Below are 27,940 nucleotides of genomic sequence, written 5' to 3'. Positions count from 1 at the left end.
CTCACCACCATTGAGGAAGGGAGCAGTGGAGAGATGTGTCTCTTACCTCAGTGCCCAGTCTGAACTTGATCTCATACATGAGGATGAGTGCGTTGGGGGACGAGGGTTCAGGCCAGCGGAGGAACACAGAATCATCCTCTCCAGTCCAGATCACTGGGCCTGGGATGTCATCCGCCTTCTCTGTTGGTACGAGACATGACACAACATGTTACATATGGACCACATCAGAGGGGTTTACTGTGAAGCAAGCTAAATCTCCTCCTGCTTTAATAAAGTTACCAGCTTCAGTTCACCAGCTTCAGTTCACCAGCTTCAGTTCACCAGCTTCACATTCCTGAGGGGTTTACTGTGAAGCAAGCTAAATCTCCTCCTGCTTTAATAAAGTTACCAGCTTCAGTTCACCAGCTTCAGTTCACCAGCTTCACATTCCTGAGGGGTTTACTGTGAAGCAAGCTAAATCTCCTCCTGCTTTAATAAAGTTACCCAGCTTCAGTTCACTTCACATTCCTGAGGGGTTTACTGTGAAGCAAGCTAAATCTCCTCCTGCTTTAATAAAGTTACCAGCTTCAGTTCACCAGCTTCACATTCCTGAGGGGTTTACTATGAAGCAAGCTAAATCTCCTCAGGCTTTAATAAAGTTACCAGCTTCAGTTCACCAGCTTCACATTCCTGAGGGGTTTACTGCGAAGCAAGCTAAATCTCCTCCTGCTTTAATAAAGTTACCCAGCTTCAGTTCACTTCACATTCCTGAGGGGTTTACTATGAAGCAAGCTAAATCTCCTCAGGCTTTAATAAAGTTACCAGCTTCAGTTCACTTCACATTCCTGAGGGGTTTACTGTGAAGCAAGCTAAATCTCCTCAGGCTTTAATAAAGTTACCAGCTTCAGTTCACCAGCTTCACATTCCTGAGGGGTTTACTGTGAAGCAAGCTAAATCTCCTCAGGCTTTAATAAAGTTACCAGCTTCAGTTCACCAGCTTCACATTCCTGAGGGGTTTACTGTGAAGCAAGCTAAATCTCCTCAGGCTTTAATAAAGTTACCAGCTTCAGTTCACCAGCTTCAGTTCACCAGCTTCAGTTCTCTTCACATTCCTGAGGGGTTTACTGTGAAGCAAGCTAAATCTCCTCAGGCTTTAATAAAGTTACCCAGCTTCAGTTCACCAGCTTCAGTTCTCTTCACATTCCTGAGGGGTTTACTGTGAAGCAAGCTAAATCTCCTCAGGCTTTAATAAAGTTACCCAGCTTCAGTTCACCAGCTTCAGTTCACCAGCTTCAGTTCTCTTCACATTCCTGAGGGGTTTACTATGAAGCAAGCTAAATCTCCTCAGGCTTAAATAAAGTTACCAGCTTCAGTTCACCAGCTTCAGTTCACCAGCTTCACATTCCTGAGGGGTTTACTATGAAGCAAGCTAAATCTCCTCCTGCTTTAATAAAGTTACCAGCTTCAGTTCTCTTCACATTCCTGAGGGGTTTACTATGAAGCAAGCTAAATCTCCTCAGGCTTAAATAAAGTTACCCAGCTTCAGTTCACCAGCTTCAGTTCACCAGCTTCACATTCCTGAGGGGTTTACTATGAAGCAAGCTAAATCTCCTCAGGCTTAAATAAAGTTACCCAGCTTCAGTTCACCAGCTTCAGTTCACCAGCTTCACATTCCTGAGGGGTTTACTATGAAGCAAGCTAAATCTCCTCAGGCTTTAATAAAGTTACCAGCTTCAGTTCGCCTCACATTCCTTAGGGGTTTACTATGAAACAAGCTAAATCTCCTCAGGCTTAAATAAAGTTACCCAGCTTCAGTTCGCTTCACATTCCATCTCAGGCTTCATCCGTACTACGATGGTGGATATTGCTCGTCCCCCTACCGGATAGCTCCAGTCGAACGCCCAACTCTTCATTGAGACAACGCTGAAACACCAATCCATGTGCGGGCGAGTCAGTGCCACATTTTCAATTTTGCCGAGAAAAAAATTAAATAATGGGTGAAAAGTAACCTTGCAAATTCAGCGAGCTATGGTGTGAAATAGGCTGCTATTGCTGTTATTACATATTAACGCAGTCTTGCACGATCACCTAGCTCTTTCCATAACATGACTGTATTAAATCATACTGAAGTTCCACTGTGCAGTAAGTTTCAAATGTGGGGACATTTACAGAGAGCAGAGGGGGGAAGAACAGAGGAGGAACAGCAGCATGTGAACACAGAGCAGAGGGGGGAAGAACAGAGGAGGAACAGCAGCATGTGAACACAGAGCAGAGGGGGGATGAACAGAGGAGGAACAGCAGCATGTGAACACAGAGCAGAGGGGGAAGAACAGAGGAGGAACAGCAGCATGGGAACACAGAGCAGAGGGGGGAAGAACAGAGGAGGAACAGCAGCATGTGAACACAGAGCAGAGGGGGGAAGAACAGAGGAGGAACAGCAGCATGTGAACACAGAGCAGAGGGGGGAAGAACAGAGGAGGAACAGCAGCATGTGTCCACAGAGCAGAGGGAGGAAGAACAGAGGAGGAACAGCAGCATGTGAACACAGAGCAGAGGGGGGAAGAACAGAGGAGGAACAGCAGCATGTGAACACAGAGCAGAGGGGGGAAGAACAGAGGAGGAACAGCAGCATGTGAACACAGAGCAGAGGGGGGAAGAACAGAGGAGGAACAGCAGCATGTGAACACAGAGCAGAGGGGGGAAGAACATTAATGAATTAGAATTGAGTGCGAATTTGTTTTTGGCTACAAAACACATAGGAATTATAGAAATTCCACTATCACCCAAGGACTTTTGGGCATGGTCTTTCAGACTAGGGTCTTTCTCTCCACCCCATGGACTATTGGGGCATGGTCTTTCAGACTAGGGTCTTTCTCTCCACCCCATGGACTTTTGGGGCATGGTCTTTCAGACTAGGGTCTTTCTCTCCACCCCATGGGCTATTGGGGCATGGTCTTTCAGACTAGGGTCTTTCTCTCCACCCCATGGGCTATTGGGGCATGGTCTTTCAGACTAGGGTCTTCTCCACCCCATGTGGCTAAAGGGTCTTCAGACTAGGGTCTTTCTCTCCACCCCATGGACTATTAAAGGCGGTCTTCAGACTAGGGACTTTCTCTCCACCCCATGGGCTATTGGGCATGGCCTTTCAGACTAGGTCTTTCTCTCCACCCCATGGGCTATTGGGGCATGGTCTTTCAGACTAGGGTCTTTCTCTCCACCCCATGGTCTATTGGGGCATGGCCTTTCAGACTAGGTCTTTCTCTCCACCCCATGGACTATTGGGGCGTGGTCTTTCAGACTAGGGTCTTTCTCTCCACCCCATGGTCTATTGGGGCATGGTCTTTCAGACTAGGGTCTTTCTCTCTGGACTACATGGTCTTTCAGAATGATGTCTTTCTTTATTATTGGGGCATAGATCCTTCAGACTAGGAGTCTTTCTCTCCACCCCATGGACTATTGGGGCAGCTCTTTCAGACTGGGTCTTTCTATGGACCCCATGGACTTCCCGGGGCAGCAGCTACTCTTCCTAGGGTCTTTTATGGATCCCCATGGACTATTGGGGCATGGTCTTTCAGACAGCAGCTTTCCTCTTCCTGGGGTTTATTATGGTCTTTCCAGACTAGGGTCTTTCCTCCAAGGCAGCATGGTCTTTCCAGACTTCACAGGACTTTCTCTCCTGCCAAGGCATGCTTAGAATGATTCTTGTATTTATTATGGATCCCATTAGTTCCTGCCAAGGCAGTAGCTACTCTTCCCGGGGTTTATTATAGATCCCCATTAGTTTCCTGCCAAAGCAGCAGCTAGTCTTCCTGGGGTTTATTATGGATCCCCATTAGTTCATTCTTCCTGGGGTTTATTATGGATCCCCATTAGTTCCTGCCAAGGCAGCAGCTAGTCTTCCTGGGGTTTATTATGATCCCCATTAGTTCCTGCCAAGGCAGCAGCTACTCTTCCTGGGGTTTATTATGGATCCCCATTAGTTCTGCCAAGGCAGCAGCTACTCTTCCTGGGGTTTATTATGGATCCCCATTAGTTCCTGCCAAGGCAGCAGCTACTCTTCCTGGGGTTTATTATGGATCCCCATTAGCTCCTGCCAAGGCAGCAGCTAGTCTTCCTGGGGTTTATTATGGATCCCCATTAGTTCATGCCAAGGCAGCAGCTACTCTTCCTGGGGTTTATTATGGATCCCCATTAGTTCCTGCCAAGGCAGCAGCTACTCCTTCCTGGGGTTTATTATGGATCCCCATTAGTTCATGCCAAGGCAGCAGCTACTATTCCTGGGGTATAATATGGATCCTCATTGGTTCCTGCCAAGAGTTAGCCTGCCATGGAGCAGGTTAGTTCTGAATGCAGGATAGTGGAGTTAGCCCTGAGTTAGCCTTCCTGGAGCAGGTTAGTTCTGAATGCAGGATAGTGGAGTTAGCCCTGAGTTCGCCAGCCCTGGGAGCAGGTTAGTTCTGAATGCAGGATAGTGGAGTGAGCCCTGAGTTAGCCTTCCCCGGAGCAGGTTAGTTCTGAATGCAGGATAGTGGAGTTAGCCCTGAGTTAGCCTTCCCTGGAGCAGGTTAGTTCTGAATGCAGGATAGTGGAGTTAGCCCTGAGTTAGCCTTTCCGGAGCAGGTTAGTTCTGAATGCAGGATAGTGGAGTTAGCCCTGAGTTAGCCAGCCCTGGAGCAGGTTAGTTCTGAATGCAGGATAGTGGAGTTAGCCTGCCATGGAGCAGGTTAGTTCTGAATGCAGGATAGTGGAGTTAGCCCTGAGTTAGCCTTCCCCGGAGCAGGTTAGTTCTGAATGCAGGATAGTGGAGTGAGCCCTGAGTTAGCCTTCCCAGGAGCAGGTTAGTTCTGAATGATTGGTTGTCATAGAAATGTACCTGGCTAAAAATTGAGCCACTTTCGTATGACCAGATATCCCGAGTTGAATTCTGAGTTGACCAAAGTTACCTCACTAACTCCTCAAACCTGCTTCGTAGGATACCCTCAAACCTGCTTCATAGGATACCCTCAAACCTGCTTCATAGGATACCCTCAAACCTGCTTCGTAGGATACCCTCAAACCTGCTTCGTAGGATACCCCTCAAACCTGCTTCATAGGATACCCCGCAAACCTGCTTCAGGATACCCCTCAAACCTGCTTCGTAGGATACCCTCAAACCTGCTTCGTAGGATACCCCTCAAACCTGCTTCGTAGGATACCCCTCAAACCTGCTTCATAGGATACCCCTCAAACCTGCTTCATAGGATACCCTCAAACCTGCTTCATACCTCAAACCTGCTAGGATACCCCTCAAACCTGCTTCATAGGATACCCTCAAACCTGCTTCAGGATACCCCTCAAACCTGCTTCGGATACCCTCAAACCTGCTTCGTAGGATACCCCTCAAACCTGCTTCGTAGGATACCCTCAAACCTGCTTCATAGGATACCCCTCAAACCTGCTTCGTAGGATACCCTCAAACCTGCTTCAGTGGGATACCCTCAAACCTGCTTCATAGGATACCCCCTCAAACCTGCTTCGTAGGATACCCTCAAACCTGCTTCGTAGGATACCCTCAAACCTGCTTCAGGATACCCTCAAACCTGCTTCGTAGGATACCCCTCAAACCTGCTTCGTAGGATACCCTCAAACCTGCTTCGTAGGATACCCCTCAAACCTGCTTCATAGGATACCCTCAAACCTGCTTCGTAGGATACCCTCAAACCTGCTTCATAGGATACCCCTCAAACCTGCTTCATAGGATACCCTCAAACCTGCTTCATAGGATACCCTCAAACCTGCTTCGTAGGATACCCCTCAAACCTGCTTCATAGGATACCCTCAAACCTGCTTCGTAGGATACCCTCAAACCTGCTTCATAGGATACCCTCAAACCTGCTTCATAGGATACCCTCAAACCTGCTTCGTAGGATACCCCTCAAACCTGCTTCATAGGATACCCTCAAACCTGCTTCATAGGATACCCTCAAACCTGCTTCATAGGATACCCTCAAACCTGCTTCGTGGGATACCCTCAAACCTGCTTCGTAGGATACCCTCAAACCTGCTTTCGTAGGATACCCCTCAAACCTGCTTCGTAGGATACCCAAACCTCTTCAGGGGAAACCTGCTTCATAGGATACCCTCAAACCTGCTTCATAGGATACCCCTCAAACCTGCTTCGTAGGATACCCTCAAACCTGCTTCATAGGATACCCCTCAAACCTGCTTCATAGGATACCCCCTCAAACCTGCTTCATAGGATACCCTCAAACCTGCTTCATAGGATACCCCCTCAAACCTGCTTCATAGGATACCCTCAAACCTGCTTCATAGGATACCCCTCAAACCTGCTTCGTAGGATACCCTCAAACCTGCTTCGTAGGATACCCTCAAACCTGCTTCATAGGATACCCCTCAAACCTGCTTCATAGGATACCCTCAAACCTGCTTCGTAGGATACCCTCAAACCTGCTTCATAGGATACCCCTCAAACCTGCTTCATAGGATACCCTCAAACCTGCTTCATAGGATACCCTCAAACCTGCTTCGTGGGATCAAACCCTCAAACCTCAAATACCCTCAAACCCGCTTCACAGGATACCCTCAAACCCGCTTCACAGGATACCCCCTCAAACCTGCTTCATAGGGATACCCTCAAACCTGCTTCATAGGATACCCTCAAACCTGCTTCATAGGATACCCTCAAACCTGCTTCGTAGTTCCAATGAACATATGTTAAATCAGTGCCAGTCATAAAATCTTCTGTAGTGATGACAATATATGACATGATAACACACATGAATTCACCACGCAAACAAGTGTCAGGAATCAAGATGAACTCTGCAGTGAAACCAAAGCTCTACTGTATAATGAAAGAGAGACGAGGGAGCAGTACGAACCTGCAGGTTTGGTCCTGGAGAAGACGAACTCTGCCGCGCTGCAGCGTTTCACCTGTTGGTTACAGGCGTGGACGCGATCCTGTAAACCGTGAACGGCTGCAGACCGGATATCTGCAGCTCCCGCTCGCTGACTGCCCACTCTACGAAGTCATACTCCCTGTCCGCTAACTCCGCCTCTGTAGCGTTGGCCCAAAGGTCAGGTGACGTGGCGTTAGGGTAGGTGGTCACACCACGGTGGATGGTACGGTTGGCCACGCCAAATAGATCCCGACGGCGCCGGTCTGGAGGTCTGGAGGAGAGGGAGAGAGAGCAGAGGGTTGTGGGAGTGACAATCACAGTCGTCCAAACACTAACAATACACTATAGTCAACAAATAGCCTGTGTGGTGGAATCCTTTCAATGCCAAACACGGCTTGGTGGTAACAGACCAACCAGATGGTACCAGACACGTTTGGATTTTCAGCAGTAGAGAGGATTGTTCAGTTAGAATCTCCTCCCTCTATTACATTGATCCAGTCACCTGTTGCTTCAGGGGACTCCTGTTCGGGTGTTCCATGACTATTCCAGATGGACTAAATTCAGTCAGTAGATCCAGTCAGGAATTAGACTAACCAGACTAGGGTAAATTAGACTAACCAGACGGGTAAATTAGACCCCAGATGGTAAATTAGACCAACCAGATGGTAAATTAGACCAACCAGATGGTAAATTAGACCAACCAGATGGTAAATTAGACCAACCAGATGGTAAATTAGACTAACCAGATGGTAAATTAGACCAACCAGATGGTAAATTAGACTAACCAGATGGTAAATTAGACTAACCAGATGGTAAATTAGACCAACCAGATGGTAAATTAGACTAACCAGACGGGTAAATTAGACTAACTAACCAGACAGTAAATTAGACTAACCAGACGGTAAATTAGACCAACCAGACGGGTAAATTAGACTAACTAACCAGACGGTAAATTAGACTAACCAGACGGTAAATTAGACTAACCAGACGGGTAAATTAGACTAACTAACCAGACGGTAAATTAGACTAACCAGACGGTAAATTAGACCAACCAGACGGGTAAATTAGACTAACCAGACGGGTAAATTAGACTAACCAGATGGTAAATTAGACTAACCAGATGGTAAATTAGACTAACCAGACGGTAAATTAGACTAACCAGATGGTAAATTAGACTAACCAGATGGTAAATTAGACTAACCAGATGGTAAATTAGACTAACCAGATGGTAAATTAGACCAACCAGATGGTAAATTAGACTAACCAGACGGTAAATTAGACTAACCAGATGGTAAATTAGACCAACCAGATGGTAAATTAGACCAACCAGATGGTAAATTAGACTAACCAGATGGTAAATTAGACTAACCAGATGGTAAATTAGACTAACCAGACGGTAAATTAGACTAACCAGATGGTAAATTAGACCAACCAGATGGTAAATTAGACTAACCAGATGGTAAATTAGACTAACCAGATGGTAAATTAGACTAACCAGACGGTAAATTAGACCAACCAGATGGTAAATTAGACTAACCAGATGGTAAATTAGACTAACCAGATGGTAAATTAGACCAACCAGATGGTAAATTAGACTAACCAGATGGTAAATTAGACTAACCAGATGGTAAATTAGACTAACCAGATGGTAAATTAGACTAACCAGATGGTAAATTAGACTAACCAGATGGTAAATTAGACCAACCAGACGGTAAATTAGACCAACCAGATGGTAAATTAGACTAACCAGATGGTAACAGACCAACCAGATGGTAAATTAGACCAACCAGATGGTAAATTAGACTAACCAGATGGTAAATTAGACCAACCAGATGGTAAATTAGACTAACCAGATGGTAAATTAGACCAACCAGATGGTAAATTAGACTAACCAGATGGTAAATTAGACCAACCAGATGGTAAATTAGACCAACCAGATGGTAAATTAGACTAACCAGATGGTAAATTAGACTAACCAGACGGTAAATTAGACTAACCAGATGGTAAATTAGACCAACCAGATGGTCAATTAGACTAACCAGATGGTATATTAGACTAACCAGATGGTAAATTAGACCAACCAGATGGTAAATTAGACCAACCAGATGGTAAATTAGACTAACCAGATGGTAACAGACCAACCAGATGGTAAATTAGACTAACCAGATGGTAAATTAGACTAACCAGATGGTAAATTAGACCAACCAGATGGTAAATTAGACTAACCAGATGGTAAATTAGACTAACCAGATGGTAAATTAGACCAACCAGATGGTAAATTAGACCAACCAGATGGTAAATTAGACCAACCAGATGGTAAATTAGACCAACCAGATGGTAACAGACCAACCAGATGGTAAATTAGACTAACCAGATGGTAACAGACCAACCAGATGGTAAATTAGACTAACCAGATGGTAAATTAGACCAACCAGATGGTAAATTAGACTAACCAGATGGTAAATTAGACCAACCAGATGGTAAATTAGACCAACCAGACGGTAAATTAGACTAACCAGATGGTAAATTAGACCAACCAGATGGTCAATTAGACTAACCAGATGGTATATTAGACTAACCAGATGGTATATTAGACTAACCAGATGGTAAATTAGACCAACCAGATGGTAAATTAGACCAACCAGACGGTAAATTAGACTAACCAGACGGTAACTTAGACTAACCAGATGGTAAATTAGACTAACCAGATGGTAACTTAGACTAACCAGATGGTAAATTAGACTAACCAGACGGTAAATTAGACCAACCAGATGGTAAATTAGATTAACCAGATGGTAAATTAGACCAACCAGATGGTAACAGACCAACCAGATAGTAAATTAGACCAACCAGATGGTATATTAGACTAACCAGATGGTAACAGACCAACCAGATGGTAAATTAGACCAACCAGATGGTAACAGACCAACCAGATGGTAAATTAGACTAACAGGATGGTAAATTAGACAAACCAGATGGTAAATTAGACTAACCAGATGGTAAATTAGACCAACCAGATGGTAAATTAGACTAACCAGACGGTAAATTAGACTAACCAGATGGTAAATTAGACATGCATTCAGTCTTTATATTACTGTATCATAGACTAACCAGACGGTAAATTAGACTAACCAGACGGTAAATTAGACCAACCAGATGGTAAATTAGACCAACCAGATGGTAAATTAGACTAACCAGATGGTAAATTAGACCAACCAGATGGTAAATTAGACCAACCAGATGGTAAATTAGACCAACCAGATGGTAAATTAGACCAACCAGATGGTAAATTAGACTAACCAGATGGTAAATTAGACTAACCAGATGGTAAATTAGACATTCATTCAGTCTTTATATTACTGTATCATAGACTAACCAGATGGTAAATTAGACCAACCAGACGGTAAATTAGACTAACCAGACGGTATATTAGACCAACCAGATGGTAAATTAGACCAACCAGATGGTAAATTAGACCAACCAGATGGTAAATTAGACTAACCAGATGGTAAATTAGACTAACCAGATGGTAAATTAGACATTCATTCAGTCTTTATATTACTGTATCATAGACTAACCAGATGGTAAATTAGACCAACCAGACGGTAAATTAGACTAACCAGACGGTATATTAGACCAACCAGATGGTAAATTAGACTAACCAGATGGTAAATTAGACTAACCAGACGGTAAATTAGACCAACCAGATGGTAAATTAGACTAACCAGATGGTAAATTAGACCAACCAGACGGTAAATTAGACTAACAGGATGGTAAATTAGACTAACAGGATGGTAAATTAGACTAACCAGATGGTAAATTAGACCAACCAGATGGTAAATTAGACCAACCAGATGGTAAATTAGACTAACCAGATGGTAAATTAGACCAACCAGACGGTAAATTAGACATGCATACAGTCTTTATATTACTGTATCATCGACTAACCAGACGGTAAATTAGACTAACCAGACGGTAAATTAGACATGCATACAGTCTTTATATTACTGTATCATCGACTAACCAGACGGTAAATTAGACTAACCAGATGGTAAATTAGACTAACCAGATGGTAAATTAGACTAACCAGATGGTAAATTAGACCAACCAGACGGTAAATTAGACTAACAGGATGGTAAATTAGACCAACAGATGGTAAATTAGACTAACCAGATGGTAAATTAGACTAACCAGATGGTAAATTGCCCTAACAGGATGGTAAATTAGACTAACCAGATGGTAAATTAGACCAACCAGATGGTAAATTAGACCAACAGGATGGTAAATTAGACCAACCAGATGGTAAATTAGACCAACCAGATGGTAAATTAGACTAACCAGATGGTAAATTAGACTAACCAGATGGTAAATTAGACCAACCAGATGGTAAATTAGACCAACCAGATGGTAAATTAGACATGCATTCAGTCTTTATATTACTGTATCATAGACCAACCAGATGGTAACAGACCAACCAGATGGTAAATTAGACTAACCAGATGGTAAATTAGACCAACCAGATGGTAACAGACCACCCAGATGGTAACAGACCAACCCAGATGGTAACAGACCAACCAGATGGTACCAGACCAACCAGATGGTAACAGATGGTAACAGACCAACCAGATGGTAACAGACCAACCAGATGGTAACTAACAGATGGTAACAGACCAACCAGATGGTAAATTAGACAGATGGCAACAGACCAACCAGATGGTAACACCCTGAGACGGACCAGTCCGCCCCCACCCCTGAGACCGGCCGACTAACCAGACCCCACCCCAGATGGTAAATTAGACGGGCCGTCCAGTCTTAAACCCAGACTAACCAGATGGTAAACCCTGAGACGGGCCGTCCGCCCCCCCCAGATGGTAAATTAGACCAACCAGATGGTAAATTAGACCAACCAGATGAAATTAGACCAACCAGATGGTAAATTAGCCCCACCAGATGGTAAATTAGACTAACCCTGAGACAGGAGGTAATTACTTATCATAGACTAACCAGATGGTAAATTAGACCAACCGGTAAATTAGACGGGGACCAACCAGATAGTAAATTAGACAACCAGATGGGCCGTTAGAACCCCACCCTGAGATGGGCCGTTAGCCCCAGATGGTAAAGACCCCAGATGGTAGACGGGCGTTAGCCCCCACCAGATGAAATTAGACTAACCAGATGGCCGTTAGACCAACCAGATGGGCCGTTAGCCCCCACCAGATGGTAAATTAGACCAACCAGATGAGACAGACCAACCAGATGGTAAATTAGACCAACCAGATGGTAAATTAGACTAACCAGACGGGTAAATTAGACCAAACCAGATAGGGTGGTAAATTAGACCAACCAGATGGGACTAACCAGATGGTAAATTAGACCAACCAGACGGGCCGTAACCGGATGGTAAATTAGACCCCAGATGGTAAATTAGACCTGAGATGGGCCGTAAATTAGACCAACCCCTGATGGGCCATCCCCCCCACCAGATGGTAAATTAGACTAACCGATGGTAAATTAGACACCCTGAGACCGGTAAATTAGACCAACCACCAGACCGGTAAATTAGACCAACCCTGAATTAGACCGGGGTAAATTAGACCCCCCACCCAGAGATGGTAAATTAGGACCAACCCTGAGATGGGCCGTTAGACCCCCCACCAGATGGTAAATTAGACAACCCTGAGATTAGCCGTCCGTCCCCAATTAGACATGCATTCAGTCTTTATATTACTGTATCATAGACGGGCCAGATGGTAAATTAGGACCCAACCAGACGGTAAATTAGACCCAGATGGTAAATTAGACCACCCTGAGACGGGGTAAATTAGACCAACCCTGAGCATTGATTCATCATCAGAGGCTGTATCAGAAACCAGATTTAGTCATCACATATAATTTAACAGTTCATTTCAATAATTTATTAGAATTAACCAGATTCTGAGTAATTTATGCAAGGAAAAATAATCCCAGATTAAATCTCAGTAACCAGATGGTAAATTAGACAGTCAACCAGATGGTGAATTTAATGATATTTAATCAGCTTCTTGATATGCCACACCTGAGGTAGATGGATTATCTTGGCAAAGGATGGTAAATGCTCACTAACAGGGATTTAAACAGATTTTGCACAGATGGTAAATTGAGAGGAATAAGCTGTTTGTGAGTATGGAGCATTTCTGGGATCTTTATTTACTGTATCATGACCAACACCTTATGTAGACATGGTCTTTATATTACTGTTTATATTGTTGTTTAATTACACTAGTAATAGTTGTTTATATTGTTGTTTAGTTACACTAGTAATAGTTGTTTATATTGTTGTTTAGTTACACTAGTAATAGTTGTTTATATTGTTGTTTAGTTACACTAGTAATAGTTGTTTATATTGTTGTTTAGTTACACTAGTAATAGTCGTTTATATTGTTGTTTAGTTACACTAGTAATAGTCGTTTATATTGTTGTTTAGTTAAACTAGTAATAGTTGTTTATATTGTTGTTTAGTTACACTAGTAATAGTTAGTTTATATTGTTGTTTAGTTACACTAGTAATAGTTGTTTATATTGTTGTTTAGTTACACTAGTAATAGTTGTTTATATTGTTGTTTAGTTACACTAGTAATAGTTGTTTATATTGTTGTTTAGTTACACTAGTAATAGTTGTTTATATTGTTGTTTAGTTACACTAGTAATAGTTGTTTATATTGTTGTTTAGTTACACTAGTAATAGTTGTTTATATTGTTGTTTAGTTACACTAGTAATAGTTGTTTATATTGTTGTTTAGTTACACTAGTAATAGTTGTTTATATTGTTGTTTAGTTACACTAGTAAACCAGATGGTAGACTTTTATATTGTTGTTTAGTTACATTAGTAACCAGTTGTTTATATTGTTGTTTAGTTACACTAGTAATAGTTGTTTATATTGTTGTTTAGTTACACTAGTAATAGTTGTTTATATTGTTGTTTAGTTACACTAGTAATAGTTGTTTATATTGTTGTTTAGTTACACTAGTAATAGTTGTTTATATTGTTGTTTAGTTACACTAGTAATAGTTGTTTATATTGTTGTTTAGTTACACTAGTAATAGTCGTTTATATTGTTGTTTAGTTACACTAGTAATAGTTGTTTATATTGTTGTTTAGTTACACTAGTAATAGACTAACCAGTTATATTGTTGTTTAGTTACACTAGTAATAGTTGTTTATATTGTTGTTTAGTTACACTAGTAATAGTTGTTTATATTGTTGTTTAGTTACACTAGTAATAGTTGTTTATATTGTTGTTTAGTTACACTAGTAATAGTTGTTTATATTGTTGTTTAGTTACACTAGTAATAGTCGTTTATATTGTTGTTTAGTTACACTAGTAATAGTTGTTTATATTGTTGTTTAGTTACACTAGTAAATTAGATGTTTATATTGTTGTTGGTAAATTACACTAGTAATAGTTGTTTATATTGTTGTTTAGTTACACTAGTAATAGTTAGTTTATATTGTTGTTAGTTACACTAGTAATAGTAAATTATATTGTTGTTCAGTTACACTAGTAATAGTTGTTTATATTGTTGTTTAGTTACACCAGATGGTAGTAATAGTTGTTTATATTGTTGTTTAGTTAACCAGTAATAGTTGTTTATATTGTTGTTTAGTTACACTAGTAATAGTTGTTTATATTGTTGTTTAGTTACACTAGTAATAGTTGTTTATATTGTTGTTTAGTTACACTAGTAATAGACCGTTTATATTGTTGTTTAGTTACACTAGTAATAGTTGTTTATATTGTTGTTTAGTTACACTAGTAATAGTTGTTTATATTGTTGTTCAGTTACACTAGTAATAGTTGTTTATATTGTTGTTTAGTTACACTAGTAATAGTTGTTTATATTGTTGTTTAGTTACACTAGTAATAGTTGTTTATATTGTTGTTTAGTTACACTAGTAATAGTTGTTTATATTGTTGTTTAGTTACCACTAGTAATAGTTGTTTATATTGTTGTTTAGTTACAGATAGTAATAGTTGTTTATATTGTTGTTTAGTTACAGATAGTAATAGTTGTTTATATTGTTGTTTAGTTACACTAGTAATAGTTAAATTTATAAATGGTTGTTTGTTCAACAAGACGGCTCAATTTGTTTTCCATTTGAAGGGTTTAGGTAACTGTGTAAACTATATTGTCCCCAGGTGTTGTGTTAGTAATAGTGATTTATACCTGGGGTAAAGATAGAGTTGTGTAAATTAGTTCTCAAAGACTTTAAATTATGAAGATGTCAGCTGCCTCTGCCTGATGGTCTCCAACAGATTTTGGACCAGGGAAAGACCCCAGATGTTACCAACCAGACGTCTGGTTTAGTAGATTCCAGGTCCTCCTCCAGATGGTAAATTAGACCAACCAGACGTAAAGCTATACGGACCAGATGGATCTTCAGTTCTGAGGTAACTAGACCAGACCAGTGTTATATTGTTGTTTAGATGGAAAGATAGGGTGGTAAATTAACCAGATGGTGTGGTCTTAGACCAACCAGGGTGTTAGACTATGTAAATTAGACCTGGGGGGTAACCAGATGGAGGGTTGTTGTTTAGGGGTAAACTAGTAATGTGGGTGGTAACAGATATTAGGGTAGATTAGGGTAACAGGGTAAAGGGTCCAACCAGTTTATAGTTGACGGTAAATTAGACCCAGGTGTGTGTGTGATGGTTAGACCTGGGGGTAAAGATAGAGTTGTTTAGGGACTAAGGGGTCAGGGTAACCAAACTCCAAACCAGGTTGGTGTTGAGTTACCAGTGGTAAATTAGACCAACCAGGTAAATTATATTGTTGTAAATTAGGGGGACTAGGGTAAATTAGACCAGACATTAGACCAGACGGTTTATGGTATAACGTTGGGAGGCCAGATGGTAAATTAGACCAACCAGACGGAAATTAGAGGTTGTAGACGGTAGTTAGATTACTGTTCATAGACAGTTAAATTAGACCAACCAGGGTTTATGGTTGGTTACAGGGGGTAAAGATTATAAATTATAAACCAGTTAAATTAGACCAACCAGGGTAAATTAGACAACCAGATGGTAAAATGGTCTTGATGGTATATTATAACCAGTTCTCAATTAGGGTCATGGTTTATAGGTTGTATCAGGAAACCAGATGGTATATTAGACCAACCAGTTCTCAAATTAGGGACAGACGGTACGGCTCTGATGGTAATTAGACTAGATTATCTTAGACCAACCAGACGTTCAGTTCTCCCCAGGATGGTAAATTAGACCAGGGTATGGACCAACCTAGGGGTAATTAGAAACCAGATGGTATATTATAACAGTTCTCCCCAGGGTAAATTAGTGGTAAATTAGACTAACCAGGGTAAAGATTATAGTTGGTAACCAGTTCTCACATCCAGGGTGGACAACCAGATGGTTACCTGGGGGTAAAGAGAGTATATTAGACTAACAGTTCTCCCCAGGGGTAAATGTGTGGAAACCAGATTATATTATAACAGTTCTGGGGGTAAATTAGATTAGATGCAGTTGTGATTATAACAGTTCTCACAACCAGATGGTCCATTAGACCTGGATGGTAAATTAGGAAACCAGATGGTAATTATAACCAGATCTCCATCCAGGGTGTAACCAGATGGCTCTGGAAACAGATTAAATTAGACCAACCAGTTCCAATGGGAACAGATGGACAGAAACAGATATATTATAACAGTTCTCCCCAGGGACATGGACCAACCAGATCTACAGGAAACCAGATGGTAAATTATAAACCAGTTAAATTAGACCATCCAGGGTACATGGACCAACCAGATGCTCTACAGGACCAACCAGATTAAATTATGTTCTCAGACATCCAGGGGCATGGACGGCTCTAACAGACCAACAGATTATATTATAACAGTTCTCACATCCAGGGACATGGACGGCTCTACAGGGAAACAGATTATATTATACCACAGATCTCAGAGATCCAGGGACATGGACGGCTCTAGAGGAAACCAGATTATATTATAACAGTTCTCAGACATCCAGGGGTATGGACGGGGTAAAGGAAACAGATTATATTATAACAGTTCTCACATCCAGGGGTGGACGGCTCTACAGGAAACAGATTATATTATAACAGTTCTCACATCCAGGGGCATGGACGGCTCTACAGGAAACAGATTATATTATAACAGTTCTCACATCCAGGGGCATGGACCTCTGCTCTAGAGGAAACAGATTATATTATAACAGTTCTTTACATCCAGGGTACATGGACGGCTCTACAGGTAAACAGATTATATTATAACAGTTCTCACACCAGGGACATGGAGGCTCTACAGGAAACAGATTATATTATAACAGTTCTCACATCCAGGGACATGGACGGCTCTACAGGAAACAGATTATATTATAACAGTTTGCTCACATCCAGGGTGGACATTGGACGGCTCAGGTAAACAGATTATATTATAACAGTTCTCACATCCAGGGTAAATGGACGGCTCTACAGGAAACCAGATTATATTAGAACCTTCTCACATCCAGGGACATGGACGGCTCTACAGGAAACAGATTATATTATAACAGTTCTCACATCCAGGGGCATGGACGGCTCTAGGAAACAGATTATTTAGTTTGTTTACTACCTAGTTCACATTTAGACCAGGTTGGCATACGGCTCTAGTTAGGAAACAGATGTTCTCACATCCAGGGGCATGGATATTGGTTCAGGAAACAGATTATATTATAACAGTTCTCACATCCAGGGACATGGACATTCTACAGGAAACAGTATTATATTATAACAGTTCTCACACCCAGGGGCATGGACGGCTACAGGACCAACCAGATTGTTGTATATTATAACAGTTCTCACATCCAGGGACATGGACGGCTCTACAGGAAACAGATTATATTATAACAGTTCTCACATCCAGGGGCATGGACGGCTCTACAGGAAACAGATTATATTATAACAGTTCTCACATCCAGGGGCATGGACCCCTCTACAGGAAACAGATTATATTATAACAGTTCTCACATCCAGGGACATGGACGGCTCTACAGGAAACAGATTATATTATAACAGTTCTCACATCCAGGGGCATGGACGGCTCTACAGGAAACAGATTATATTATAACAGTTCTCACATCCAGGGACATGGACGGCTCTACAGGAAACAGATTATATTATAACAGTTCTCACATCCAGGGACATGGACGGCTCTACAGGAAACAGATTATATTATAACAGTTCTCACATCCAGGGACATGGACGGCTCTACAGGAAACAGATTATATTATAACAGTTAAAGATACATCCAGGGACATGGACGGCTCTACAGGAAACAGATTATATTATAACAGTTCTCACATCCAGGGACATGGACCCTACAGGTTAACAGATTATATTATAACAGTTCTCACATCCAGGGACATGGACGGCTCTACAGGAAACCCCTATATTATAACCTGTTCTCACATCCAGGGTTTATGGACGGTTCTACAGGAAACAGATTATATTATAAGTTACCACCCCAGGGGCATGGACGGCTCTACAGGAAACCAGATTATATTATAACAGTTCTCACATCCAGGGTTTACATGGACGGCAACAGGAAACACCTATTATATTATAACAGTTCTCACATCCAGGGGCATGGACCCTCTACAGGAAACAGATTATATTATAACAGTTCTCACATCCAGGGGCATGGACGGCTCTACAGGGAAACAGATTATATTATAACAGTTCTCACATCCAGGGGCATGGACGGCTCTACAGGAAACAGATTATATTATAACAGTTCTCACATCCAGGGGCATGGACGGCTCTACAGGAAACAGATTATATTATAACAGTTCTCACATCCAGGGGCATGGACGGCTCTACAGGAAACAGATTATATTATAACAGTTCTCACATCCAGGGGCATGGACGGCTCTACAGGAAACAGATTATATTATAACAGTTCTCACATCCAGGGGCATGGACGGCTCTACAGGAAACAGATTATATTATAACAGTTCTCACATCCAGGGACATGGACCCTCTACAGGAAACAGATTATATTATAACAGTTCTCACATCCAGGGGCAACGGCTCTATTATATTATAACAGTTCTCACATCCAGGGACATGGACGGCTCTACAGGAAACAGATTATATTATAACAGTTCTCACATCCAGGGACATGGACGGCTCTACAGGAAACAGATTATATTATAACAGTTCTCACATCCAGGGACATGGACGGCTCTACAGGAAACAGATTATATTATAACAGTTCTCACATCCAGGGACATGGACGGCTCTACAGGAAACAGATTATATTATAACAGTTCTCACATCCAGGGACATGGACGGCTCTACAGGAAACAGATTATATTATAACAGTTCTCACACCCAGGGACATGGACGGCTCTACAGGAAACAGATTATATTATAACAGTTCTCACATCCAGGGACATGGACGGCTCTACAGGAAACAGATTATAATAACAGTTCTCACATCCAGGGACATGGACCCTCTACAGGAAACAGATTATATTATAACAGTTCTCACATCCAGGGACATGGACGGCTCTACAGGAAACAGATTATATTATAACAGTTCTCACATCCAGGGGCATGGACGGCTCTACAGGAAACAGATTATATTATAACAGTTCTCACATCCAGGGGCATGGACGGCTCTACAGGAAACAGATTATATTATAACAGTTCTCCATCCAGGGACATGGACGGCTCTACAGGAAACAGATTATATTATAACAGTTCTCACATCCAGGGGCATGGACGGCTCTACAGGAAACAGATTATATTATAACAGTTCTCACATCCAGGGGCATGGACCCTCTACAGGAAACAGATTATATTATAACAGTTCTCACATCCAGGGGCATGGACCCTCTACAGGAAACAGATTATATTATAACAGTTCTCACCAGGGGCATGGACGGTCTACAGGAAACAGATTATATTATAACAGTTCTCACATCCAGGGGCATGGACCCCTCTACAGGAAACAGATTATAACAGTTCTCACATCCAGGGGCATGGACCCTCTACAGGAAACAGATTATATTATAACAGTTCTCACATCCAGGGGCATGGACGGCTCTACAGGAAACAGATTATATTATAACAGTTCTCACATCCAGGGGCATGGACGGCTCTACAGGAAACAGATTATATTATAACAGTTCTCACATCCAGGGACATGGACCTCTACAGGAAACAGATTATATTATAACAGTTCTCACATCCAGGGACATGGACGGCTCTACAGGAAACAGATTATATTATAACAGTTCTCACATCCAGGGACATGGACCCTCTACAGGAAACAGATTATATTATAACAGTTCTCACATCCAGGGGCATGGACGGCTCTACAGGAAACAGATTATATTATAACAGTTCTCACATCCAGGGACATGGACGGCTCTACAGGAAACAGATTATATTATAACAGTTCTCACATCCAGGGACATGGACGGCTCTACAGGAAACAGATTATATTATAACAGTTCTCACACCAGGGACATGGACCCTCTACAGGAAACAGATTATATTATAACAGTTCTCACATCCAGGGACATGGACGGCTCTACAGGAAACAGATTATATTATAACAGTTCTCACATCCAGGGACATGGACGGCTCTACAGGAAACAGATTATATTATAACAGTTCTCACATCCAGGGACATGGACGGCTCTACAGGGTAACAGATTATATTATAACAGTTCTCACATCCAGGGACATGGACGGCTCTACAGGAAACAGATTATATTATAACTCTCTCACATCCAGGGACATGGACCCTCTACAGGAAACAGATTATATTATAACAGTTCTCACATCCAGGGCCCTGGACCCCTCTACAGGAAACAGATTATATTATAACAGTTCTCACATCCAGGGGCTGGACCCTACAGGAAACAGATTATATTATAACCCTCACACCAGGGACATGGACCCTCTACAGATGGTAACTGGACCTTGTGACAGTACCCTAAGCCCTGGCACCCCAACCCCCATATTAGTTCTCACATCCCACCTTAACCCCTAACCCCAACCCCTCCACCCTAACCCTAACCCCTCCACCCTAACCCCTCCACCCCAACCCCTCCACCCTAACCCCTCCACCCTAACCCCTGGTAGACCCCTCCACCCTAACCCCTCCACCCTAACCCCTACAACCCCTCACCCTAACCCTCCACCCTGTCCTTTACCCCTACACCCCAACCCCTCCACCCCAACCCCTACACCCCCTAACCCCTCCACCCTAACCCCTACACCCTAACCCCTACACCCTAACCCCTCCACCCCAACCCCTCACCCTAACCCCTCCACCAGGGGCCCCTGATGTAGACTCTTCCCTTGGCCCCTCCACCCTAACCCCTGCCACCAGAGTGACCCCTACACCCCTACACCCCAACCCCTACACCCCAACCCCTCACCCTAACCCCTCCACCCTAACCACCCCTCCACCCCTAACCCCTACACCCCAACCCTAACCCCTCCCCTCCCTAACCCCTCCACCCTAACCCCTCCACCTCCACCCTAACCCCCTCCACCCTAACCCCTCCACCCTAACCCCTCCACCCTAACCCCTACACCCTAACCCCCCCCTAACACCCTAACCCCTACACCCCCAACCCCTCCACCCTAACCCCTCCACCCTAACCCCTCCACCCTAACCCTCCCCTCCACCCTAACCCCTCCACCCTAACCCCTCCACCTCCACCCTAACCCCTCCACCCTAACCCCTACACCCTAACCCCTCCACCCTAACCCCTCCACCCTAACCCCTCCACCCTAACCCCTACACCCTAACCCCTCCACCCTAACCCCTCCACCCTAACCCCTCCCTCCACCCTAACCCCTCCACCCTAACCCCTCCACCCTAACCCCTCCACCCTTCACCCCTCCACCCTAACCCCTAGGACCCTAACCCCTCCACCCTAACCCCTCCACCCTAACCCCTACACCCTAACCCCTCCACCCTAACCCCTCCACCCCTAACCCCTGACACCCTAACCCCTCACCCTAACCCCCCTCCACCCTAACCCCTCCACCCCACCCTAACCCCTCCACCCTAACCCTCCACCCTAACCCCTCCACCTCCACCCTAACCCCTCCACCCTAACCCCTCCACCCTAACCCCTCCACCCTAACCCCTCCACCCTAACCCCTTTACACCCTAACCCCTCCACCCTAACCCTCCACCCTAACCCCTCCACCCTAACCCCTACACCCTAACCCTCTACCCTAACCCTAACCCTAACCCCCACCCTAACCCCTCCACCCTAACCCCTCCACCCTAACCCCTCCACCCTAACCCCTCCACCCTAACCCCTCCACCCTAACCCCTCCACCCTAACCCCTCCACCCTCCACCCTAACCCCTCCACCCCTGTCCTTTACCTGAGGGGCTGGTTCTGATGTAGACTACTTCACTCTTGGCTCCCAGGATGTGTCTAACCCCTCCACCCTCTGGGTCCACCAGAACCCCCTGAACCCTCCACCCTAACCCCTCCACCCTAACCCCCACCCTCCCTCCACCCCTGTCCTTTACCTGAGGGGCTGGTTCTGATGTAGACTACTTCACTCTTGGCTCCCAGGATGTCTAACCCTCCCACCAGAACCCCTTGACCCTAACCCCTGGGTCCACCCTAACCCCCTCCACCCTAACCCCTCCACCCTAACCCCCTCCACCCTAACCCCTCCACCCTAACCCCTACACCCTAACCCCTCCACCCTAACCCCTCCACCCTAACCCCTCCACCCCTCCACCTAACCCCTCCACCCTAACCCCTCCACCCTAACCCCTCCACCCTAACCCCTCCACCCTTAACCCTCCACCCTAACCCCTCTTGGCACCCTAACCCCTCCACCCTAACCCCCTCCACCCTAACCCCTCCACCCTAACCCCTCCCCTCCACCCCTGTCCTTTACCTGAGGGGCTGGTTCTGATGTAGACTACTTCACTCTTGGCTCCCAGGATGTGTAACCCTGCCACCAGAACCCCTCCACCCTAACCCTACTGGGTCCTCCACCCTAACCCCCTACCCTCCACCCTAACCCCTCCACCCTAACCCCTCCACCCTAACCCCTCCACCCTAACCCTCCACCCTAACCCCTCCACCCTAACCCCTAACCCCTCCACCCTAACCCCTCCACCCCTTGAACCCCTCCACCCTAACCCCTCCACCCTAACCCCTCCACTAACCCCTCCACCCTAACCCCTCCACCCTAACCCCTCCACCCTAACCCCTCCACCCTAACCCCTCCACCCTAACCCCTCCACCCTAACCCCTCCACCCTAACCCCTACACCCTAACCCCTCCACCCTAACCCCTCCACCCTAACCCCTCCACCCTAACCCCTCCACCCCCTAACCCCTCCACCCTAACCCCTCCACCCTAACCCCTCCACCCCTGTCCTTTACCTGAGGGGCTGGTTCTGATGTAGACTACTTCACTCTTGGCTCCCAGGATGTGTCTATCCTCTGCCACCAGAGTGATGGCCTTGACGTAGATGGCATACTGGGTCCAGGGCTTGAGAGGTGACAGTAGAACCCCTCCACCCTAACCCCTCCACCCTAACCCCTAAACCCCCACCCCTCCACCCTAACCCCTCCACCCTAACCCCTCCACCCTAACCCTCCCCCTCCACCCTAACCCCTAACCCCCCCCACCCTAACCCCTCCACCCTAACCCCTCCACCCTAACCCCTACACCCTAACCCCTCCACCCTAACCCCTCCACCCTAACCCTCCACCCTCCACCCCCCTCCACCCCTGTCCTTTACCTGAGGGGCTGGTTCTGATGTAGACTACTTCACTCTTGGCTCCCAGGATGTGTCTATCCTCTGCCACCAGAGTGATGGCCTTGACGTAGATGGCATACTGGGTCCAGGGCTTGAGAGGTGACAGTAGAACCCCTCCACCCTAACCCCTCCACCCTAACCCCTCCACCCTCCACCCTAACCCCTCCACCCTAACCCCTCCACCCTAACCCCTCCACCCCTAACCCCTCCACCCTAACCCTCCACCCTAACCCCTCCACCCTAACCCCTCCACTAACCCCTCCACCCTAACCCCTCCCCTAACCCCTCCACCCTAACCCCTCCACACCTCCTGTCCCTCCACCCTAACCCCTCCACCCTAACCCCTCCACCCTAACCCCTCCACCCTAACCCCTCCACCCTAACCCCTCCACCCTAACCCCTCCACCCTAACCCTCCACCCTAACCCCTCCACCCTAACCCCTCCACCCTAACCCCTCCACCCTAACCCCTCCACCCTAACCCCTCCACCCTAACCCCTCCACCCTAACCCCTCCACCCCTGTCCTTTACCTGAGGGGCTGGTTCTGATGTAGACTACTTCACTCTTGGCTCCCAGGATGTGTCTATCCTCTGCCACCAGAGTGATGGCCTTGACGTAGATGGCATACTGGGTCCAGGGCTTGAGAGGTGACAGTAGAACCCCTCCACCCTAACCCCTCCACCCTAACCCCTCCACCCTAACCCCTCCACCCTAACCCCTCCACCCTAACCCCTACACCCTAACCCCTCCCCCTCCACCCTAACCCCTCCACCCCTGTCCTTTACCTGAGGGGCTGGTTCTGATGTAGACTACTTCACTCTTGGCTCCCAGGATGTCTAACCCCTCCACCCTAACCCCTCCACCCTAACCCCTCCACCCTAACCCCTCCACCCTAACCCCTCCACCCTAACCCCTACACCTGAGGGCCCTCACCCTAACCCCTCACCCTAACCCCCACCCTAACCCCTCCACCCTAACCCTCCACCCTAACCCCTCCACCCCTGTCCCTAACCCCTACACTGATAACCCCTCCACCCTAACCCCTCCACCCTAACCCCTCCACCCTAACCCCTCCACCCTAACCCCTCCACCCTAACCCCTCCACCCTAACCCCTACACCCTAACCCCTCCACCCTAACCCCTCCACCCTAACCCCTCCACCCTAACCCCTCCACCCCTGTCCTTTACCTGAGGGGCTGGTTCTGATGTAGACTACTTCACTCTTGGCTCCCAGGATGTGTCTATCCTCTGCCACCAGAGTGATGGCCTTGACGTAGATGGCATACTGGGTCCAGGGCTTGAGAGGTGACAGTAGAACCCCTCCACCCTAACCCCTCCACCCTAACCCCTCCACCCTAACCCCTCCACCCTAACCCCTCCACCCTAACCCCTACACCCTAACCCCTCCACCCTAACCCCTCCACCCTAACCCCTCCACCCTAACCCCTACACCCTAACCCCTCCACCCTACCCCCCCTCCACCCTAACCCCTCCCTACCCTAACCCCTCCACCCTAACCCCTACACCCTAACCCCTCCACCCCTCCACCCTACCCCTCCACCCTAACCCCTCCACCCTAACCCCTCCACCACCCCTCCACCCCCCTCCCCTGTCCTTTACCTGAGGGGCTGGTTCTGATGTAGACTACTTCACTCTTGGCTCCCAGGATGTGTCTATCCTCTGCCACCAGAGTGATGGCCTTGACCCCTGGCATACTGGGTCCAGGGCTTGAACCCCTGACAGTAAACCCTCCACCCTAACCCCTCCACCCTAACCCCTCCACCCTAACCCCTCCACCCTAACCCCTCCACCCTAACCCCTCCACCCCCCTCCACCCCTGTCCTTTACCTGAGGGGCTGGTTCTGATGTAGACTACTTCACTCTTGGCTCCCAGGATGTGTCTATCCTCTGCCACCAGAGTGATGGCCTTGACGTAGATGGCATACTGGGTCCAGGGCTTGAGAGGTGACAGTCCACCCTAACCCCCACCCTAACCCCTCACCCTAGACCCCCTCCACCCTAACCCCTCCACCCTAACCCCTAACCCCTCCACCCTACCCCTAACCCCCCCTCCACCCTAACCCCTACACCCTAACCCCTCCACCCTAACCCCTCCACCCTAACCCCTCCACCCTAACCCCTACACCCTAACCCCTCCACCCTAACCCCTCACCCTAACCCCTCCACCCCTGTCCTTTACCTGAGGGGCTGGTTCTGATGTAGACTACTTCACTCTTGGCTCCCAGGATGTCTAACCCCTCCACCCCCTACACCCCCCCTACCCTAACCCCTCCACCCTAACCCCTCCACCCTAACCCCTCCACCCTAACCCCTCCACCCCTGTCCTTTACCTGAGGGGCTGGTTCTGATGTAGACTACTTCACTCTTGGCTCCCAGGATGTCTAACCCCTACACCCTAACCCCTCCACCTGGGTCCCTCCACCCTAACCCCTCCACCCTAACCCCTACCCTAACCCTCCATCCAACCCCTCCACCCTAACCCCTCCACCCTAACCCCTCTAACCCCTCCACCCTAACCCCTCCACCCTAACCCCTCCACCCTAACCCCTCCACCCCTGTCCTTTACCTGAGGGGCTGGTTCTGATGTAGACTACTTCACTCTTGGCTCCCAGGATGTGTCTATCCTCTGCCACCAGAGTGATGGCCTTGACGTAGATGGCATACTGGGTCCAGGGCTTGAGAGGTGACAGTAGAACCCCTCCACCCTAACCCCTCCCCCCACCCTAACCCCTCTCCACCCTAACCCCTCCACCCCTACCCCTCCACCCTAACCCCTCCACCCTAACCCCTCCACCCTCCCTCCACCCCCTAACCCCTCCACCCTAACCCCTCCACCCCTAACCCCTCACCCTAACCCCTCCACCCTAACCCCTCCACCCCCCTCCACCCCTACCTGAGGGCTGGTTCTGATGTAGACTACTTCACTCTTGGCTCCCAGGATGTGTCTATCCTCTGCCACCAGAGTGATGGCCTTGACGTAGATGGCATACTGGGTCCAGGGCTTGAGAGGTGACAGTAGAACCCCTCCACCCTAACCCCCCCCACCCCTAACCCCTCCACCCTAACCCCTCCACCCTAACCCCTCCACCCTAACCCTCCACCCCTGTCCTTTACCTGAGGGCTGGTTCTGATGTAGACTACTTCACTCTTGGCTCCCAGGATGTGTCTATCCTCTGCCACCAGAGTGATGGCCTTGACGTAGATGGCATACTGGGTCCAGGGCTTGAGAGGTGACAGTCCACCCTAACCCCTCCACCCTAACCCCTCCACCCTCCACCCCTAACCCCCTCCACCCTAACCCCTCCCCTAACCCCTAACCCCTCCACCCTAACCCCTCCCCTCCACCCTAACCCCTCTACCCTAACCCCTCCACCCTAACCCCTCCACCCTAACCCCTCCACCCTAACCCCTCCACCCTAACCCCTCCACCCTAACCCTCCACCCCCCCTCCACCCTAACCCCTCCACCCCTGTCCTTTACCTGAGGGGCTGGTTCTGATGTAGACTACTTCACTCTTGGCTCCCAGGATGTGTCTATCCTCTGCCACCAGAGTGATGGCCTTGACGTAGATGGCCTACTGGCTCCAGGATGGCATACTGGGTCCAGGGCTTGAGAGGTGACAGTAGAACCCCCACCCTAACCCCTCCACCCTAACCCCTCCACCCTAACCCCTACACCCCCCTACAACCCCTCCACCCTAACCCCTCCCCTAACCCCTCCACCCCTGTCCTTTACCTGAGGGGCTGGTTCTGAACCCCTCTTGGCCCCAGGATGTGTCTATCCCTGCCACCAGAGTGATGGCCTTGACTAACCCCTCCACCCTAACCCCTCCACCTAACCCCTCCACCCTAACCCCCTCCACCCTAACCCCTCCACCCTCCCCTCCACCTAACCCCTCCACCCTACCCTAACCCCTCACCTAACCCCTACCCCCTAACCCCTCCACCCCTAACCCCTACTTTACCTGAGGGGCCCTTCTGATGTAGACCTTCACTAACCCCACCCTAACCCCTCCACCCTAACCCTCCACCAACCCCTACACTAACCCCACCCTAGATGGCATACCCTAACCCTCCACCCTAACCCCTCCACCCTAACCCCTCACCCTAACCCCTCCACCCTAACCCTCCACCCTAACCCCTACACCCTAACCCCTCCACCCTACCCTGACCCTACCCCTCCTCTCCACCCTAACCCCTCACCCTAACCCCTCCCCTAACCCC

The 27,940-nt window shown here is 46.7% G+C and overlaps 1 long non-coding RNA gene and 1 pseudogene across 2 annotated transcripts; both read right to left on the bottom strand.

Moving 5' to 3' along the window:
* Positions 1 to 46: 46 nt before the first annotated feature.
* The window catches only part of LOC118382016 (insulin-like growth factor 1 receptor), a 132,447-nt pseudogene continuing 104,553 nt past the window's right edge, over positions 47 to 27,940 (bottom strand).
* Positions 16,959 to 20,191, bottom strand: LOC127925559 (uncharacterized). 2 transcript variants are annotated; one of them, XR_008121356.1, is made up of 3 exons: positions 20,087 to 20,189; positions 18,633 to 18,854; positions 16,959 to 17,073 (listed from the first exon to the last, which is right to left on the bottom strand). It is a non-coding gene; the product is annotated as an uncharacterized LOC127925559 (long non-coding RNA). The 2 variants fall into 2 exon arrangements; XR_008121355.1 differs by lacking the exon at positions 18,633 to 18,854 and adding an exon at positions 19,003 to 19,224 and having other exon boundaries at positions 16,963 to 17,073; positions 20,087 to 20,191.

Source organism: Oncorhynchus keta, unplaced genomic scaffold (assembly GCF_023373465.1).
Source record: "Oncorhynchus keta strain PuntledgeMale-10-30-2019 unplaced genomic scaffold, Oket_V2 Un_contig_5851_pilon_pilon, whole genome shotgun sequence".
NCBI lineage: Eukaryota > Metazoa > Chordata > Actinopteri > Salmoniformes > Salmonidae > Oncorhynchus > Oncorhynchus keta.
The sequence above is the reverse complement of the archived record's forward strand: the minus strand, read 5'-3'. Positions and strand labels throughout refer to the sequence as shown.